A 21,671-nucleotide genomic window follows, 5' to 3' on the forward strand; every position below is an offset into this window, starting at 1 on the left:
CATGAAGGTTTTGATAAGTAAGTGAAAGCACATAGAAGTAACAAATACAAGTTAAGTCAGGAGTATTAACCCCTTGGCCAAAGAAGGAGACATTAGAACAAAGTCATTGAGTGAGCATTTCATGTAGTAAAAATATAGCAAAGATAATTAAATGAGAAAGAGAAAGTTCATTGGATGAGAAAGAAGATAGGAAGAATCCTCAAAGGAGAACGTGGGTCTTCTCAGAGAGGGGAATGCCAACTCCCTTCTTGGTGTACCAGTTTTTATTAGTTACAAGGGGTGTTTCTCAGAGGGTCCTGCTGGAGCACCACCTCACAGCTCTCGATTGATAGTTGGATTGTATCAGATTTTTAAAGCCTTAATGTATATGTCTTATTCCTAAGTGTCTATGTGAAACCCACAAAGTTAAATAATATGCTGAGAACCCCAAGCAAATTTATTCATCTTGGTGTGTGCTGACCAGTTTTATCTGGAACTTATGTTTTATAGATTTTATGGGAGTTTTAGGCCAGGACAATCTGTCCTCCTTTATCAGAAGAGGAGTCTTGGCTAGACACTTCTCTCTCCAGAGAAAAATATGCTGTTTGTTAGGGGCTATAATTTTAAGTCAGAGCAGTGCCAGGATGACTTTGTGTAAGTTGTTTCCTTTAAAAATCTGTTGAGAGTTAGTACATAGGCTCCGTCTACAGAATTAACCTATCATTTTCCATGCTCCCTCCTCTCATGTTGACCTGTACCCTACCACTATTACAAAATCACATTAGCTGGCAGAAATCCTATACAACTGGCAAATGGAGAAAGTATAACTTTAAAAATGCAGGATGATTACATCTTATCATAGAGCAGTACTTGGGATAGTGGCATTCCTCATCAATAGCTCAATTTAATAAAGTTGGAAGAACTTACTGAAAACAGGCTGGGACCTTTAGGGATCATCTAATCTGAATTCACCATTATATGGAGAAGGAAAGTAAGTCTGGGAAATGAGTTTCTGTTTGGTTAACTTTACTTTTCTTTATGATACATGTGGATAAATATAACCTTGGCGTGAACTATGGAGCTATAAGGCTTACCTGGAAGTAAAGATACAAAATTTACCAACATGCTGAAATATACAAAATACTGTGTGGGGTTACTGCTAATAATATGACTTGTATTTGTATATTAAAAATTAGGTAGAAGACAGTTTCTTAGAAAATTTAAAATTTTAAGTTCCATATATTAGGTCTTAACATTTCGTGGTATTAAGATTTATTTATTCCAGTCTTTGACATTGGGTATAATCCATCACTTATTTTCTGCCCTCCAACCCTACTCCTTCTTCAATAGAATGGGAGCTGACTGACATGGTGGTGTGGGTGACTGGAGCATCCAGTGGAATTGGTGAGGAACTGGTTTACCGGTTGTCTAAACTGGGAGTTTCTCTTGTGTTGTCAGCCAGAAGAGTGCATGAGCTGGAAAGGGTGAAAAGAAAATGCCTAGGTGAGTGAACCTGAAAGAGCAACTGTGCTTCCTAGACACAAGTCAGACTCCAAACTCAATTGTAGAGGGGAGATGGGCTTCTCCTGCCAATCCTCCCCACCACCCTCCAAATGTGCCAGTGCTTTGCCCCTGGCCCTTTTCTTCTGTCACCTCTTAGTGGCTTCCCTTCACCTTTCCTGCCTCATTTAGTCAGCTTTGTACTCTTTTTTTTTTTTCACTGACCCTTGGTATTAGGGAGTGATTGCCAATTCTGTCCAATGCTGGTGGCTTTTTAGTGACTAAGTGACTGTGGGCTCTGAGCTTAAAATACTATTTTCTACAATGTGTGTAAGGCAGCAGCTCACCTTTGTGAGCCTACTGCAAAATGAACAAAACTGTACTTCTAAAGAAATTGCTCTACAGTTTTTGTTTCCTATAGCTTGTAGATTCATCCTGATTTCTGTCAGATCTGTTGTAAAGTTCTACTGTCTATATTTGAGCTGAAGCAAGCCATTGATGTCTGGTGAAGCCCGCCAAGTTCCGTCTCAGATGTTGCCCTATGACCAGTAGTTCTCTTCCTGGTATCTGAGACAAACTTTCAAAGGGCCACAGAGAAGTGAGTCTGTTGGCAACTCCTGTTCTAGGGCGTGTGTTAAACTGAGAGTAGCAAGGAGCATAGTGAATCTATGTCATGATGTCCCCACTAATTTTTAAGTATCTTTATTTAGAGAATGGCAATTTAAAAGGAGAAGATATGCTCATTTACCCCTGGGCCTGAGTGACAGAAGTTCCCATGAGGTGGCAACTAAAGCCGTTCTCCAGGAGTTTGGTAGAGTAAGCAGCAATGTATGTTTATACAGCATTAATGGCATTGCTCTGTCTGAGTTTGAAATAACAAGAAAGGATATTCCCATCTATGGTGCTCCGGGGGACATGGGTATATGAGGTACGGTCAGGCCTATGATTTGGACCAGTTAATCATTGAGTCTTTGTCTTTAGGCAATTAATACTTTTCAAACTTTAACAATTACTAATTCTTCCCTATAGAATGAAAGCTAAAATTTCACTGCTATTTTTATTTTTATGACATGTATTATTTTCCATAAAAAGTTACATAACATGGGAGTGCCATAGTTGCATTCTGGTTATTTTATTTTATTGTTTTATTTTATTGTTTTATTGTTTTTAACTTCTAGAAATTTACCACTCTTTCATTGAGTTTTTTTTTTTCAAGTTAATGATATAAGCAATAAGCCTAGTAATTCCATTCATAAAACCATCCGCAAGCACCTTTTTTTCTGACTTGAATTTTACTAGACTGATGTTCTGATCAACAATGCTGGAAAAGCACAGTGTTCTTTGATTGTGGAAACCAACCTAGATATCTTTAAGGAACTAATTGAACTTAACTACTTAGGGACAGTGTCCTTGACAAAGGGTGTTCTACATCACATGATTGAGAGGAAGCAGGGAAAGATAGTTACCGTGAATAGCCTTGTGAGTGTTACATCTGTACCTCTCTCCAGTGGATATTGTGCTAGCAGGCATGCTTTTTGGGTAAGGCTGCTGAAACTCAACTCTGATAGGACTGACCCAGAAGGGGAATGTGGCCACCACTGGAACTGAAGAGTAATCTGTGAAGATAGAAATAGGAGAATATTGGTAGAAAATATCCCCACTAGATGATAAAAAATACTTGAACCACCAAGTATTTGAGCCAGACATGCTTCAAACTTGTCCAATATATATATATATATATATATATATATATATATATATATATATATATATATATATATATATATCGAGCACCTGCACTGTGCTATGCAATGCAACAGATCTTGGGAATGTAAGATATGATTTGTGCTCTTAAGTTATATAGTTTACTCAGCATATGACCTTTTATTTTACCCTAGTCCTAACACAAACACAAGATACACTAGGGCTCTTCCCCTCCTTTCTTCACACTGACTTGAGGATGTACTTTTCCCTCCTGTTCTTGTGACTTCCTTCCCTTTTGTACTCACTGTCTGTTTTGCCTGGTCTCATTTATACATGCATGTGGGAAGAAGTGCTGCCAACAGATGATTAGTCCTGGGCCTCAATCCCAATGGGAAAAACCCTCACCCTATTCCTTCTGGATTCATTGAAGGAAGAAAACCTAGCCAAGGTAGAGACCAGGAGAAGAGTTGGATTTTGAGTTGCATAACTTCTGACGTATAAATATTAGAGTTGAATGAAATTTTAATGTTGGCTTTAGAGTGGATAGAACTCATTAGAACGACTCATTATGCCCGTAAGAGGAGAATGCTTATAGGAAGTTCAAAAGGTAGGAGCAATAGTGCTGAAGGTCATTTTGAGTCAAGATTTTACTGTTGGGATAATGAGATGCGATAGCCGCATACTCATCTTACTCTCGTGAGAAAGTGAAGCTTTGGTCATCGGTGCCGTGATAAGCAGATGATTGCTGTGGTGATGATGTAGAATTCAGCATGATGAGTCCTCCTCTTTAGCAAAGTGCTGTAGTCAGTGCCTGTAGGACAACTGGAAAAACCTCAGAAGGGCAGATGAGAGAGGGTAGCCACTGGCCTGTTGGTGCCAAGATTCTTACAACATGTGCAGGATGCTCTAGTAAAACACAGATGAGATGTCTGACCTGCCTCCAATACTCTATGTTTCCTTACTGGATTTGCCCTTCTGAGAGTATGTGTAAGGTTGAGGTGCTAGTAAGTTATATCAGCAGTGGAACACTGAGACCAGAAGGTTGTCTGTGAAGAACATAATTGCTTCTAGGATTCTCACCAAGTTAAGGAGGGGACTTCGTTCATTAAAAGCTTTACATAATTATAGTAGATGTGATTTCAAACAAGAGGTTTGAAACTTTTAAAGAGAGAGGTGTCAATTCTTCTTCTTCTTTTTTTTTTTTTTTGCAGTGCTGGGGATCGAACCCAGGGCCTCGTGCTTGCAAGGCAAGCACTCTACCGACAGCTATCTCCCCAGCCCAAGAGGTGTCAGTTCTGATGAGTGGCTTGCTTGATGCCCTCTCTACTTTTGTTATAGAGGGACAGGAGGTTAAAGGTTGAGAAGTTCTTTATCCATTTGCAAATCACTTTTTCTTAGTTCATCTCTGTCGGGAACTGTGTCAGTCTCAGATGGCAGGAACCCTCCTAATCCTCATAAGACTCAGGATTAATCACACAGCTCACAGCACCTCATAGTTTATAGAGGTCAGCATTTAAGGGCTGGTAACTGAGTGACGATACTGGATCATATATGAGTGTACCATGGTTTAGGTGTTCAGGTTTTTTAATAGTTACCCTGGCTTTATAACAAAGTAGTCTTGAAAAATCCTAATTTATCACCAGAGGTGAAGGGAAGCAGATTTCTGCTGACTCCCTATTGGATTAGAAATGACCAGTATGTTTAAGTCCAGAGGGTCTAGCTTGTCTCTACAAATGTCATTCAGTAGGTGATCATGTTATAATTTTAACTGGTCAAGTACTTGTTATCACCTGAAAAAAGACAGGTCTGCTGAAACTAGCACATCCTGTTAATGCAGTAGTCTAAATTGAAAAGGTTGCATTCTTTCTCTGTGATGAAGTTCTGTGCAACACTGATCCCTCTGCACTCCCTGCTGCCCCAACACTGGCACTTTAGATGACTCTGGGGAATAAAGAGAATGTCTACCCCAGTGATTTCTGGAGAACATGAACTTGTTTTGGAGAAGGGAGATGGGGATTGCTATAAGGAGGGCGTATCAGAATTTTCTGGGATAGTTTCTTGCTGGTTCAGGGCTTGGCCTTCCACAAAAACCATTGATGACAAGAGCCACTACTACCAAGGTGCCAATCTGCAAGAGCTGTGTCCTTCCTGGATCGCCTCTATTCTCACAGTGAAAAATGCCTAACAAGCTTGTATGACTATACTACCTGTCCTTTACTCCGGTATTTCAGAGCTTTTTTTAAGAAATCATGCCATATGAGTCTCCATTTGACTTTATTTGCCTTTTTTCTTTCCTTTGCTTTTCTTTTCTCTTTCTCTCTCTACTCTCTCTCTCTCTTTTTTCTGAGTGTGTGTGTGTGTGTGTATGTTAGGGTTTTTAAAATAGCCTCCGACATGAACTTTCCAAATATCCAGGCCTAAGAGTTTCTAACATTTGCCCAGGATCTGTCCATTCAAATATTATAAAGAATGCCCTAGCTGAAGAAGTCACAAAGATTAAAATTTTATAGTTGAGGAATAATTTGAATGCTTTACCAGTTATATTTTAGTGCTATATTACTATATGTCAGGATTTTTGTGTCAGAACTGCTTTTATGTCAGAAACTTAACTCATAGTATTATGAATGTTATTAAAGTTAGCTGATTATGCATTTGCATTCAGTTTAAATGAAGTATAATTAAATTTCTAAGATAATATTTACAAGTAATGTGCCACTGTGTGCCTACTATTATGTAACAGGATTTTCCCCCCTATTTAGTCCCTCCCTGTAGGCACCCCCAGAATCCCCCACTCCCCATGCTGGGTATTGAACCCAGGGCCTATGTGCTTGTAAGGCAAGCACTCTACCAACTGAGCTACGTCCTCAGCCCCTACCCACTACTTAGAAATCCCTTTTATCTTCTCCTATTTCATCCCATGGTCTTCATGTTTTATGGGATTTCATTTGGTAAATGCACATAATAATAATTTCAATTTTGTTCTTAAAGGGATACTTAAATTATTACTCTAAGATGATGCAATTTCAACTAAAAGCAAAGAAGCTTCATCTTTTATCTTTTCCATACAATCTTAATGTATGATTCTTCCTGATATTTTTGAAATATTACAAAAATCGGGCTGGGGATGTGACAAGTTGTAGAGTGCTTAGTTTGCATGCACAAGGCACTAAGTGTGATTCCCAGCACTGAAAACAAAAGTCTTAAATTTGAAACATTACAAATTTTATAAACCTTCATTAGTATCTATCAGGACTTCTAAGTGGAACAAGGATTCACTAAAGTAACATAACTAGATGGCCTTTGGGTTTTTCTAATATGAATGTTATGAAACAGTTTGAAAAATTACTCAGCATTCACTTTATTCTAAACTTTTATTAGACTGTGGTCCATGATGGACAGAAGTCATCCAAGATGGCAACTAGTTGTTGTGTACAGCTGATGTTAATTGATTGCCATAGCTAACAATTTAAAGGAAGTTTGGATTGCAGGGCAACTTGTTTTGTTGCTGACATATCTGTGGCAATATATGCTGACGTTGGTCTGGTGGATAACCAACAAGTTCTAGAAGAAAAAGATCAATAACTTTAAGAGTGATGTGGTAAGAGCAATTTAAATATTTCCTATCCTTTTCTTTTCTTTTTTAAAATTGACCTCTTATAAGTTGTTTTTAGTTTTTTTTTTTTTTTTTTAGTTTTCTATGGATCTTTTATTTTTTTATTTATATGTGGTGCTGAGGTTCAAACCCAGGGTCTCATTCATGCCAGGCAAGTACTCTACCACTGAGTCACATCTCCAGCCACAATATTTCTTAATAATATGTATCAAACTTATAGAAAAATATTAAATCCTTCAGTTATTAAAACATTCTTGCTAACCTCCATGTATTTCATTACATTAATGCAAAAAGTATAACAAGTATTCCACCCCACTACATATCTGGTGGCTTACTATAAGTTATTACTTGTCTTGGAGAAATGAGTTTTCTACAAGGTAAAATCAAACCAAAGGTTGCCATTTTTTTTCTACACTTACTGTTTGATCCAGGATATGTGTCCAAGTGCTCCTTCCCCACTGTCTCTCTTTAGACGGTCTTACCTACCTGTCTCTCAGGTCAGGTGTCACCTCTTTGAAGTGATCCCTGACCTTCCCTCCCACTCTCCCCAGAACTAAGTGCATCTCGGGCCCTGTGCTGTCTTCTGTCAAAGCACTGACTGCACTGCTTAGACACTTGCAAGCACACTGTGCAGCCCACATTCCTGTTACCTCATTCCAGAAGTACTCTGCACGTCTAGCATGTGCCTGTGGCCACAGCTACAGAAAAAGTGTACACTGCTATAGCAATTAGTGGGGCATATCATTTGCTGATTGATAAAATCGTGACCACCAGTAGAATTTAATGCATGAATAACACAGCAAATGTAATGAGTTAATCTCAAAAATATAGATTGATTGTGCAAAGAAAGGTAGTGCTATGGATGTATTTTTTTGTTAAAGGTATTTCTTTCATACTTTGTTACTATCATGTTTTAGAACTCAGAAAATGCAGATGACATAGAGAAGGAGAATTATAAAACAGGATCATACTCCATATGTCAGTATATAATCTACCACTATTTTAAGCAATCCATTGAAACACCTAATTCACTTATTACACATTTAATTTGTTCTAACTTTTTGTAGTGCCGTGAAAACGATTTACTGGGGAAAACAGCAAAACACCAGAATGTGCCAAAATGCCTAGGGATTTTTATAAAATAGTTTCATAATGCACAAAAAATTCTAGAACCTTAAAAAATCAGAAGACAGTTTTTCACTGTGTTCTATTTTGTAATGTGGTACAGTTTGATCGGGGTCAAATCATTTACAACTATTTTGCCACTATTGGGGCTCAGTAGTGTTGGGGCATTCCAAGGCAGAAGTTGATTAAAATTATGCCTGAGATTTAAATTTGGAGCATAGTTGATCTAATGGCATCAAGCACAGCAATAGATAAGAGTTGGAAGAGAAAGGCCACCTCTCCAGAGGGAAAGCCCAGCAACCTTGCTGAGAGCATGGAGCCGAGTGTTGGGCCAACCATCCTTGCCCCTTGACCTCAGCTCTACCCATCCTTGCTCCTTGACCTCAGCAAGTTACTTCTTCATAGCTCAATCTCTCCATCAGAGCAATGGAGATTAGTGAATACTACCTAGTCACAGGATTGTTATGGAGATTGAATGAGTTATTACACAGAAAGCTCTTAAAACATAGTCTGGATTGTTATAAATGTTAGCTGTTGTGTTTTTATTTTATTCTCATTTTGGCTTTCATAGTATCAAGATATTAAGCATATACATATATATGGTAAAGATCAATGATGTTTTTAATGTTATAAGTGAAAAATCAAAATCATATATATGTAATGTGTCTAAGATGGTGATTTTTAAAAAAACATTTTTAGTTGTAGATGGACACAATACCTTTATTTTGTTTATTTAGTCTTTTAATGTGGTGCTGGGGATCAAACTCAGTGCCTCACATGTGCTAGGCCAGTGCTCTACCACTGAGCCACAACCCCAGCCCTAATATGGTGATTTGATGTATGTAAGCATCATTAAAAGATGACCACAATCAAGTTAATCAGCATATCCATTACCTCCCATTGTTACTTTGTTTTCGTATGTGTAGTGAGAATATTGACATTAAATATCTTATCAAATTTCAAGTATATGCCAGGCATGGTAGTACATACCATGTAGTATGTAGTATGTAGTAGTCACTTACTACTGTTGCATTGGGGATTACATGAATGCTGGGTGGAACAAAAACATCCTAAGCACAATAACGTAACTGTATGGAATATTTCACACAAAGCAGAGCGCTGAATAATGAGCAGATATAAGAAGTGTTTTGAATGATCCTACCTCCAAGAGGCTTTTACTTGCCTAGAAACATGGAGAGGTACAAATGACTGTACTTTGAAGCAATAAGTAGGACTCATAGCAGCCATGATCTGTTAAACACCTGTAATATGCCATTTTCTATACTGGGGTGCATAATATTAGCTAACTCATTTGTTCTTCCAAAGAGACACTAAGGTAGGGGTATTTTCTATCCCTTGTAGATGAAAAAATAGATGCACAAAGAAAGGGGGTATAACTTTCCAAGGTCACAAGGTAGTAAGGGGTAAAATCAAGATTAAACGCAGGAAGATTCTACTGGCAACTCATTACTGCTATTATAATTATCATTATAATATTGTAATTACTTTTGCTTTTAACATTAAAGTCTTGCAGCAGAAAACGTGTATAGGCGATAGTACCCATTGATAGGAGTAACAGAAGAAACGCATGGCCTAGCAGTTCACAGTTGAGCTGAAGACAAAGGAATATACATAAAATAACTGCAGACTAGGTGTTGAGCACAGTGGTGGTCTTCCAGGGCTATCCCTGTGAGAGGAGAATGGTGAGATGTGGCGATGGTACACCAGGACACGGGGCAGGTAGAAACAATGGAATCAATGCACACACGTGAACTCTAGCACACACTGTCCACGTGCTCTGATGTATGTCCGTAGAACACAGGGCTCGTTTTGCAAGAAAGTTATGGAGTGAAAAGACAGGGCCCAGAATTACAGTGGCATCATGATGGCTGCTGAGAAGGTGGAGGGGAATGGGGGTGCTCGATGGGGATAAAGTGTAGTGGGCAAGGGAGGTCTGGCATGGCCTGAGATGAAAATGGGAGGTGTGATTTATTGACTACGCCACCCCTGGGGTAAAACCAGAGTGGAAGAATTTTAGAATACAATAAAATAATGCATTCGTCATGTGGCATGATAAATAAATAGGATAATGTGGAAGCCCTTTGTGAGGAAGCCATGACTTGTGCTGAGTTTTGAAAGAAAGAAATTGAGGCAGATGAAGAGAAACTTCAGAAAGTCAGGGTCAGGTTTGTTTTGGCTATCACTGAACCCCCAGTGGGTGCCTGGCATCCTGCCTGCTGCCCGTTAGAGCTTGTTGAGAGAATGAGAGGCAAGCAGTCCTTGCCCCTAGCACAGCATGAATGAAAACTAACGGGCTGAGTGGGATGGAGAGGAAGTGGAAAGTTCTCTCACTGGTTGGTTCAGTTATTCAGCCAATGCAGGTAGAGGAAGCGTTTGAAAATTAAATGATCTTTGGAAGTTCATCTCTGTGGTGTTTTCTATGGAATGAGATATTAGAAATTATTATTCCTAATATATTATGATATCATAATAATTAGAAAAATGCCAGAGAAAATATACAGCATACCCGCTTTCTTCCTTAGGCTCTTTCAGCATCAAACCAAGATACCTTCATATCAAAGTCATTCTGTCAGACAGTCAAGAGCTGTAAAACCAAGTGTTCACATACTGTTTGGGAAGCGTTCATTCTGTACTGACTTGAGAGATTTCCCAATCATGGCTAGGGATGGGACCCAGGGCCATATACATGCTTGGCAAGTGCACTACCCCTGACGGGCACATCCAACCCCCAAACATTATCTCTAATGCCTCTTGGAAATATGTAGAAAATGGTTCATTGGACCAATATTGATAGTGAGGCACAGTTGGAGTTGTCACGTGACGACTGGTAAGTGGTGACTAACTGCTCCAGGAAGTCACATGAAACCACAGTCATAATTACTCAAAGGCAGATTAACAGACATTATTGAATTATTTTTAATACCTTTACCAAGGTTTAATTGATGCACTGAGGTTTAATAAACTACACATATTTAAAGTGTACACCTTGGAAAGATTTGACAGGTGGTTACATTTGTGAAACTAACCATCATCAAGGGAACTAATGTGTCCATCAGTCCCAAAAGATTCCCTGTGAACCTTTCCCCATATACCCCAATCAGGCTATCAATGATGGGCTCTTCAGTCATACAGATTTGCTTTCATTTTCTGCAAAATGAAGGATCTGGGTCTGGAAATTTCTTTTTTCAGTAGATTTGACATTATGAATTAAATTTTGGTAATGCTTGCAGGATTCTCAGGTTGTCTATATCACCTCAGTTGAGTGTAGATTGTGACTTTCAAGAATTAGATTATTTTTTCTGATTTGTCTAGTTTGTGAGCCCAAAGTAGTTTCTAGTATTTATTATCTTTCCAATCATTGCCTGATTTATAGTGATATTTTTCATTTCATTTCTAGCTTTGGTGATTTGTTTCTTCTTTTTATCAATAAGCCTTCTACAGGCTTATTGATTTTGTTCTAAGAACTAATTTCCTACTCCTGTGATTTTCTCTTTTTTCAATTTCATTGATTTCTGCTCTTTCCTGTTTTCATTCTTTTGCTTATTTTGGGTTTATTTCACTGTTCTTCTGGTTTCTTGTGGTAGGAATATAGGTTTTGACTAAGTTGTGTCAATACTATTGCTTGCTTCTGATGTAAGCCATCTTCAAAGGTATCATGTGGGAGCTAGGATACATCGCTTTATCACTGTGACCAAAATTCCTGACAGTAACATTGAGGAGGAAAAGTTTATTTTGGACTCAGGGTTTCAGAGGTCTCAGTGGATGTGTGGTTGAGTCCTTGACTGTGGACTGGAGATGAGGCAGACATCATGGTGCAATGGTAGGTCAGAGGAAAGCTGATCACTGCATGGCAGGCGGGAAGCAGCGAGAGGGCTGGATGAACCAGGGACAAATAGAAGTCCCCAAGGCACACCCCATGGGACCCACTTCCTCCAGTGACAGCTCTTTCTGCCTATTAACACTCAGTAATCCATTCAAATTACAAATTCAAATGAATTAGTTCACAGAGTAGGATATGACTCTCACAATTTAAGCATTCCACCTTCTGCATTAACACAGGAGCTTTTAGGGGGCACCTCATATCGACACTATAAGGTATGTTTCCTTGGGGACCAGAGTAAAGAAGACACTTGCAGAAGGGAAACCCAGCTGCCTCATTACTCTCTGCAATCAGAGCAAAAGGGTTTCAACAGTCCAACATTAATTATTTTCAATACTTTTTTTTTTTTTTTTTTTTTTGTACTGGGTACTGGGTATTGAACTCAGTGCTGTTAACCACTGAGCCACATCCCCAGCCCTTTTTTTAATTTTTAGAGTTTGTTCTAATTAGTTATACATAACGGTAGAATGCACTGTGACACATCATACATAAATGGAGTATAATTTCTCGTTCTTCTGGTTGTACATGATGTAACCAGTCATGTAGTCATATATGCACATAGGGTCATAATGTCCGATCCATTCTACTACCCTTCCTACTACCCTCCCCTCCCTTCACTCTTCTCCACCTAATCTAAAGTAACTCTATTTTTTCCCTAGCCCCCACCCCCTTATTGCAAATTATAATCTACATATCAGAGAAAACATTCAGTCTTTGATTCTTTGGGATTGACTTATTTCACTTAGCATCCATCCAACTCCATCCATTTACCAGCAAATGCCATCATTTCATTCTTCTTTAAGGCTGAGTAATATTCCATTGTATATATAGCACATTTTCTTTATCCATTCATCTGTTGAAGGGCACCTAGGTTGGTTCCATAGTTTAACTATTGTGAGTTGAGCTGCTATAAACATTGATGTGGCTGCTTCACTGTAATATGCTGATTTTACGTCCTTTGGGTATAAACCAAGGAGTGGGATAGCTGAGTCAAATGGTGGTTCTATTCCAAGTTTTCTGAGAAATCTCCATTTTGCTTTCCATAGGTTGCACCAATTTGCAACCCCATCAGCAATGTATGAATGTATCTTTTTCCCCACATCCTCACCAACATTTATTGTTGCTTGTTTTCTTGGTTTTCCATTTATTTATTTATTTTTTATTGTTTTTTCTATTTAGTTATTCATGACAGCAGAATGCATTTTGATTCATTGGACACAAATAGGGTACAACTTTTCATTTCTCTGGATACACACAATGTAAAGTTACACCATTCATGTAATCTTACACATACACAGGGTAATATTTGTCACATTCCACCATCTTTCCTTACCCCCATCCTCTTTCCTCCCCTTATTTCCCTCTACACAATCTAACATTACTCCATTCTTCACTTACACCCTATCCCTGGCCCCCTGCCCCTGCATTATGTATCAGAATCCACCTATCAGAGAAAACATTTGGCCTTTGGTTTTTTTGGGGATTGGCTTATTTCACTTAGCAAGATATTCTCCAGCTCTATCCATTTACCTGCAAATGCCATAGTTTCATTCTTTTTTATGGCTGAATAATATTCCATTGTGTGTATATAGCACATTTTCTTTATCCATTCATCTATTGAAGATTATCTAGGTTGGTTCCACAATCTAGCTATTGTGAATTGAGCTGCAATAAACATTGATGTGACTGCATCACGTAATATGCTGATTTTTAAATTCTTTGAGTATAAACTGAGGAGTGGGATAGCTGGGTCATATGGTGATTCCATTCCAAGTTTTTTGAGGAATCTCCATACTACTTTCCATAACGGCTGCACCAATTTGCAATCCCACCAACAATGTGTGAGTGTGCCTTTTTCCTCATATCCTTGCCAACACCTATTGTTGCTTGTATTCTTGATAATTGCCATTCTGACTAGAGTGAGATGAAATCTTAGAGTAATTTTAATTTGCATTTCTTTAATTACTAGAGATGTTGAACATTTTTTCATTTATTTGTTGCTTGATTGTGTTTCTTCTTCTTGGAAGTGTCTGTTCAGTTTCTTAGCTCATTTATTGATTGGGTTATTTGTTTTTTGGATTTTTTTTCTTTATATATCCTAGAGATTAATGCTTTATCTGAGGTGCATGTGGTAAAGATTTTCTCCCACTCTGTAGGCTCTCTCTTCACATTATTGATTGTTTCTTTTGCTGAGAAGAAGCTTTTTTGTTTGAATCCATCCCATTTATTGATTATTGATTTTACTTCTTGCACATTAGGAGTCTTGTTCAGAAGTCAGATCCTAGGCTGATGTGGTAAAGATTTGGGACTACTTTTTCTTCTAGTAGGCACAGGGTCTCTGTTGTAGTGCCTAAACCTTTGAACCACTTTGAGTTGAGTTACATGCAGGGTGAGAGATAGAGGTTTAATTTTGTTTCCTTACATGTGGATTTCCATTTTTCCCAGCAACATTTATTGAATAGGCTATCTTTTCTCCAGTGAATGTTTTTAGCACCTTTGTTTAGTATGAGAAAACTGAATTTGTGCGGGCTTGTCTCCGTGTCTTCTATTTGGTATCATTGGTCTACATGTCTGTTTTGGTGCCAATACCATGTTGTTTTTTGTTACTATAACTCTGTAGTGTAGTTTGAGGTCTGGTATTGTGATGTCTCCTGCTTCACTTTTCCTGCTAAGGATTTCTTTGGCTATTCTGGTTCTCTTATTTTTTCCAAATGAATTTCATGATTGCTTTTTCTATTTCTATGAAGGAAGTCATTTGGATTTTAATAGGAATTGTGTTAAATCTATATAATGCTTTTGACAATGTTAATCCTGTCAATCCAAGAGCATGGGAGATCTTTCCAGCTTCCAAAGTTTTCTTCAATTTCTTTCTTTAGTGTTCTGTAGTAGTTTTCATTTTAGAGATCTTTCACCTCCTTTGTTAGATTGATTCCCAAATATTTTATTTTATTTTTTTGAGGCATTTTAAATGGGGTAGTTTTCCTAATTTCTCTTGCAGTGGATTCATCACTGATTTATAGGATGAATGTGATTTATGGGTGTTAATTTTATACCCTGTACTTCGCTGAATTCATTTATGAGTTCTAGAAGTTTTCTGGTAGAATATTTTGAACATTCTAAATACAGAATCATATCATCAGCAAATAGTGGTAGTTTGAGTTCTTCATTTCCTATTCATATACCTTTAATTTATTTCTTACATCTAATTGTTCTGGCTAGAGTTTCAAGGATGATGTTGAATAAAAGTGGTGAAAGAGGGCATCCCTGTCTTGTTCCAGTTCTTAGAGGGAATGCTTTCAGTTTTTCTCCATTTAGAATGATGTTGGCCTTGGGTTTAGTATTGATAACTTTTACAATGTTGAGGTATTTTCTTACTATTCCTAGTTTTTCTAGTGTTTTGAACATGAAGGGATGCTGTACATTGTCAAATGCTTTTTCTGCATCTATTGAGATGATCATATGATTCTTGTCTTTAAGTCTATTGATGTGATGAATTATGTTTGCTGATTTCCATATGTTGAACCAACCTTGCATCCCTGGGATGAACCCCACTTGATCATGGTGCACCAACTTTTAAATATGTTTTTGTATGTGATTTGCCTGTATTTTATAGAGAATTTTTAACCTCAACATCTGTGTTCATCAGGGATATTGGTCTGAAGTTTTCTTTCCTTGATGCATCTTTCTTTGGTTTTGGTGTCAGAGTAATACTCATTCTTCATAGATTGAGTTTGGAAGGGTTTCCTTCTTTTCTATTTCATGGAATAATTTGAGAAATTTTGGTGTTAATTCTTCTTTGAAGGTCTTGTAGTACTCAACTGAGAATTGATCTGGTCCTTGGCTTTTCTCGATTGGTAGACTTTTGATGGCATTTCTTTTTCATTGCTTGAAATTGCTTTGTTTAAATTGTGTATGCCCTCCTGATTCAATTCGGTAGGTCGTATGTCTCTAAAAACTTTTCAATGTCTTCAAGATTTTCTATTTTATTGAACTATAGATTCTCAAAATAGTTTCTGATTATCTTTTGTATTTCAGTAGTACCCATCACTTTTCCTTTTTCATCATGAATATTACTAATTTGAGTTTTCTCTTTCTTTCTGTTCATTATGGTGGCTAAGTGTTTATCAATTTTATTTATTTTTTCAAATAACCAACTTTATGTTTTGTGAATTTTTTGAATTGTTTCTTTTGTTTCAACTTCATTGATTTCAGCTCTGATTTTAATTATTTCCTATCTTCTGCTGACTTTGGTGTTGATTTGTTCTTCTTTTTCTAGGACTTTGAGATGTAATGTTAGGTCATTTATTTGTTGACTTTTTATTATTTTAATGTATGAGCTCAATGCAATGAACTTTCCTCTTAGCACTGCCTTTATAGTATCCCAGAGATTTTGATATGTTGTATGGGTGTTCTTATTTACCTCTAAGTATTTTTTAATTTCCTCCTTGACTTCTTCTTTTATCAATTCAATAGCATACTATTTAGTCTTCAGGTGTTGGAGTAGCTTCTATTTTTTATTTTATCATTGATTTCTAGTTTCATTTCTTTATGGTCTGATAGAATGCAGGGTAGTATTTATATTTTTTGTATTTGCTGAAAGTTGCCCTGTGGCATGACCTATGGTCTATTTTAGAGAGGAATCCATGTGCTGCTGAGAAGAAAGTGTATTTGCTCTATGATGGATGAAATACTCTATATATGTTCATTAAACCTAAATAATTGATTGTATTATTTAATTATATAGTTTCTTTATGTAGTTTTTGTTTGGAAGAGCAATCCAGTGGTGAGAGAGGTGTGTTAAAGTCACCCAGTATTATTGTGTTGTGGTCTATTTTATTCTTGAAATTTAGAAGGGTTTGTTTGATGTATGTAGATGCTCCATTGTTTGGGATATATATATATTTATGATTGTTATGTCTTGTTGGTATATGAGTCCTTCCTTTAAGGAATATGAAATGTCCTTCTTTATCCCTTCTGACTAACTTTGGTTTGGAATTCACTTTATCTGAGATGAGGATGGAAACACCTGCTTGTTCACACAGTCCATGTGTGTGATATGTTTTTTTGCCAGCCTTTCACCTTCAGTGTGTGGATGTCTTTTCCTATGACGTGAGTTTGTTGAAGACAGCATATTATTGGGTCTTTTTATTTAATCCAATCTTTCAGTCTATGTCTTTTGATTGATGAGTTTATGCCATTAACATTCAGGGTATTATTGCGATATGATTTGTATTCCCGGTTATTTGAGTTTATTTTTGTTTTTTAACTTGACTTAATTTCTCCTTTGCTCATTTTCATTGCTTTTTAAAATTTCTTCCTCATGGAATATTTTGCTGAGAATGTTCTGTAGTGCAGGCTTTCTAGTTGTGAATTCTTTTAACTTTTGTTTATCATGGAAGTTTTTATTTCATTTTCAAATCTGAGACTTAATTTTGCTGGATATAAAATTTTTGGTTGGCATCCATTTTCTTTCAGAGCTCAAAATATGTTGTTTCAGCACCTACTGGTGTTGAGGGTCTGGTTGAGAAATCAATGAGATCTGAATTGGTTTCCCCCATATGTAATTTGAGTTTTTCTCTCAGAGCTTTTAAAATTCTATCTTCATTTTGTATGTTAATCATTCTCATTATTATGTGCCTTGGTGTGGGTTTGCTGTAATTTTGTACATTTTGGGACCTATAAGTTTCTTGTAGTTGATTTTCCATCTTATTATTTAGATTTGGGAAGTTTTCTGATATTATGTCATTGAAAAGATTGTATATTCCTTTGTTTTGTATCTCCATGACTTTTTGTCTATTCTGATATTATCTTTAATTTGGTCTATTCATATTGTCTCATGTTTCTTGGAAGTTCTGTTCCTGGTTTCTTACCATCTTCTCTGTGTGGTTGACTTTATTTTCAAGTGTATATATTTTGTCTTCATTGTCTGAGGTTCTGTCCTCCAAGTGGTCTAGTCTGTTGGTGATACTTTCCATTGAATTTTTAATTTGATTTGTTGTTTCCTTCATCTTGAGGATTTCTGCTTGATTCCTTTTATAATCTCTGCCTCTTTATTGAAGTGATCTTTTACTTCCTGTATTTTTTCTCCAATACCATCCTTTATTTTGAAGATAAATTTAACTAAATATTTTCTAAACTCCTTCTCTGACATTTCTTCTAATGTGTGGTCTATGGATTCTATTGTTGGACCATTCTGGTTCATTTGAGGTGCTTTCTTCCCTGGTTTTTTCATGTTGTTTGTGTGTCTCCTCATCTAGCGGTATGAAGCTGAGGCAGTACAGATTCTACCCTGTAGTCTTATAGTGTCCCTGAAGGCTTCCAGTACCTCACCTTTAAGGGGGAGACCAATTTTAACAGCACCCAGTGCTAATGATATGCCACCTTAAACCAAATGGCTCCTATTAAGGTGTTCACAGTTTTGTAACAATAAACATAAATGAAGTGATCAATTATTGTCTACAATATAAACAGTAAATTTGCTAAAAGGGTTTACCATTTCATATGATGGACAATGAGGGAATGAAAGCAGTGTAAGATGTGATGTTTATGAGGGAGAGGGAGAGAAGATAGAGGTAAAAATTCATAGTAAAAGTGAGAGAGGAATTAATAGAGGTTGGCTGTTAGTATGAGAGAAGTGAGAAAGAGAATCTAGAAAGACAGGTAGGTGAGAGAAAAAATATATACCAATTTAAGAAAACAAAGTAAAAATATAAGAACATACAACAAAACTGTCGTATACTATCAGACATCCCATTCCTCAATAAATTTATGCATGAAAAATATTTCGATTCAAAGATGGTGAAGGTGTAAGCGAGAAGGTGAAAAAAGAAGAAGGAAAGTCTCAGTGAAAAAGTGAATGATTGCTTCTGTTGGCTTTCAAAAATTTTCTGTTTCCCTTCTCTGGTGTCTTTAGTCTTGATACCCCATCACTTGGCCCTTGAATTCTAGATTCATCATACCCAATGCAGGTGGTTCCTGCAGCCCCAGGGTTGTCTCTGTCTACTCTGCCATTTCACTTCGTTTTCTCTTTTTCTTGCTCAAGTTTGCTGCCTAAGCTGTGGATTGACAACAGATGAACAGCCAAGTTCTCCTCCTGTGCCACCTCATCCCTCATCTGGTGAGGATGCCTACTTCTCTTTTAAGGGGAAGAGGGGAAAACCTGTCTGATTTCTATGGCTTTCTCATAATTTCCTTGTAGACACATTGGGAGAGGAGAAAGGAATTTGTTGGGATTACATTTTGGAATGGCAAAACAGGTTCTTTGGCTACAAAGAAGTCTAATGAGGTGTTTGGACCCTTTTAGAACACAAATTGTGTAATACATTTTCTCCTCAGAACTGGATTCTAGTCACCAATTCCGAAGACAGAGGAAAATTTTTACTCCTCATCCCATTGGGGATGATTCTGAGGTTTGGCCTTAGGAGTTATGGTATCACTAACTGAGATGGGAGAAGCATTATGGGGAGAAAAGCGTCAGGAATAGAAGTCATGGGTTCTGTTGGGACATTTTAAGTTTGAGGTGAGTGACAGACAACTGTACAAACTTGTACATTTGTTAGTCCAACGTTATAGTTTGGATATGGATGTCCCCCCAAAACTCCTGGTAATTCAGTAATGTTCAGAGGCAAAATGATTCTGTTATGAGAACTGTCACATAATCAGTCCATCTTAGTCTGAATGGACTGAATAGGTGGTAACTGCAGGCATGTGGGGGCATAGGTGGAGGAGGTGGGTCACTAGGGCTGTGCCCTGCATGTGCATCTTCCCTGTAGCCTCCTCCCTTACTCTGACTTTGCTTCTGTACCTTACCATATTCTTCTGTCCTGTCTATGGACTGTCTGTGGGCTCTCTATGAACTGAGACTTCTGAAGTGGTGAGCCCCAAACAAATTTTTCCTTCTCTAAGTTTTCTTGACATGAACTTTGTTCACAACAATAAAAAACTTTGCTAAAACAGAAATCGTTACTTGAGAACTGATGTTCTTGCTTGTAACTAACCTGACCATGGGGTTTAGAAACCTTTGCAGCTGCTTTACAATAGGAATTTTTTTAAAGTTTAGAGATGTACCAAGTGTGGTGGCACAGTCCTGTAATCCCAGCTGCTTGGAAGGCTGAGACAGGAGAACTGCATGTTCGGCAACTTAGCAAGACCCTGTCTCAAAATACAAAATAAAAGACCTGGGTATGTGTCTCAGTGGTAAGCACCCTGAGGTTCAAATACTCAGTACCAAAAAAACAAAAAAACAAAAAACAAAACAAAACAACAACAACAACAACAACAACAAAAACTTTAGAGATGCAAGCTGGAAAATAATTAGAATATTGTCAGTAGCACTTAATGGGTGATTCTGGTTGGAACTCAGAAGACCAGAATGCTGATAGGACTGCAGACAGTAAAGACTGGTCTTATGAGTATTCAGTGAATAGGGAGGACTTTATTGGAAATTGAACTATAAGCCTTTCATTTTATGTTCTAACAGGGAAGTTGTCTACACTTTGCTTGTGACCTGAGACTTTGTGTGAGGTTGAATTTAATCTGATGAAGAAAATTTCAGAGCATCTGGTCAGTGGAATGGATACTGTAGTCAACTTTTTAATTTTGTTTCATTTTATGTAGTTGTAGATGGACACAATATCTTTATTTTATTTATTTATTTTTATGTGGTGCTGAGGATCGAACCTAGTGCTAAGCAAGCTTCACATGTGCTAGGCAAGTGCTCTACCACTGAACTACATCCCCAGCCCTACAGACAGCTCAGTTTACTGTCAAATTCAGGAGCAGAAAGCAGATTTAAGATATTTTAAAAACTTTTGGTTTGGATAGAAAAGTGCACATTAAGCTGGGACAAAGGAAAATGGGTTTATTGAAGAAATTATAGCCTGAAACATTTGCAAATGTCTTTGCACAGAGACAATAGGAAAAATGACTCATAGGTATCTAAAGAGCTCGTAAGAACATATCCACTACAGGATCCAGAGCACAGAAGAGAAAATTCCTTTGAGAAGAGACCATGTGGGGAATCCTGCTCACATAGGTAGAGGCCCTTCTGCCATGATGTGATGCTTCATGCCATGGAGTAGGCCATCTATGGACTGAGATCTTTGAAACTGTGAGCTACTATTAATAAGCTTTTATTACTTTAAGTTCTTCTTTTTGAGTGTTGTGGTCACAGTTATGTAAAAGTTAGCTAAAATATCTATGGAGAAATCAGTACCAGAAACAAATACATGAGTCTCATCAGAGTATAGAAGGGATACAAAAGAGAAACCAAGAACATGCAAAGAAACAGAGGGGCAAGAGAGGAGGTCAAGGACTGCCCTGATTGTCCTACAACATTCAAAGGTTAGGAGGAGAAAAGGGAGCTAGTAATGGAGACTGAGAGGGAGTCAGCCTCTATCAAGGATGAGGAAACCAGGAAAAGCTTTGTCCTTGAGGTCAAGTAGACTGACCACTAACCATTCACTATACTAACATGGGGATCACTAATGACAGTAAAAAGAGTGGGTTCTATTCCATTGGAGGAAAACCTGGCTGATATAAGTTAAGAGAATGAAAGTAATGTGGTAGAGACAATGCATAGAGCCATCTCTTGAATTCTGCTTCAGAAGGGCAGTGAAAAATGCAGCCATAGCTGGAGGGGAATGAGGGATCAGAGTAGTGTTACTTCTTTTAGATGAAACATTGTAGCCAAGTGGGGTGGAGCGAGCCTGTAAAGCTGGCTACTCAGGAGGCTGAGGCAGGAAGAGCACAAGTCCAAGGCCACCCTGGACAACAGAATGAGACCTTGTTTCAAAATAAAAATTTTAGGAAAGGCTTGGAGATGTAGCTCAAAAAACTCTCCTGTTTTCA

The 21,671-nt window shown here is 37.6% G+C and overlaps 1 long non-coding RNA gene and 1 pseudogene across 2 annotated transcripts in view; both read left to right on the forward strand.

Moving 5' to 3' along the window:
* Positions 1-21,671, forward strand: part of LOC306653063 — a 287,321-nt gene that overhangs the window by 101,661 nt on the left and 163,989 nt on the right. The window lies entirely within an intron of this gene.
* LOC306653619 (dehydrogenase/reductase SDR family member 7-like) lies at positions 1,329-3,087 on the forward strand (annotated as a pseudogene). Its single transcript, XR_013766981.1, has 3 exons — positions 1,329-1,482; positions 2,190-2,295; positions 2,779-3,087. The product of XR_013766981.1 is annotated as a dehydrogenase/reductase SDR family member 7-like (transcript).

This window comes from Sciurus vulgaris, assembly GCF_902686455.1.
Source record: "Sciurus vulgaris genome assembly, chromosome: 2".
Taxonomy (NCBI): Eukaryota; Metazoa; Chordata; class Mammalia; order Rodentia; family Sciuridae; genus Sciurus; species Sciurus vulgaris.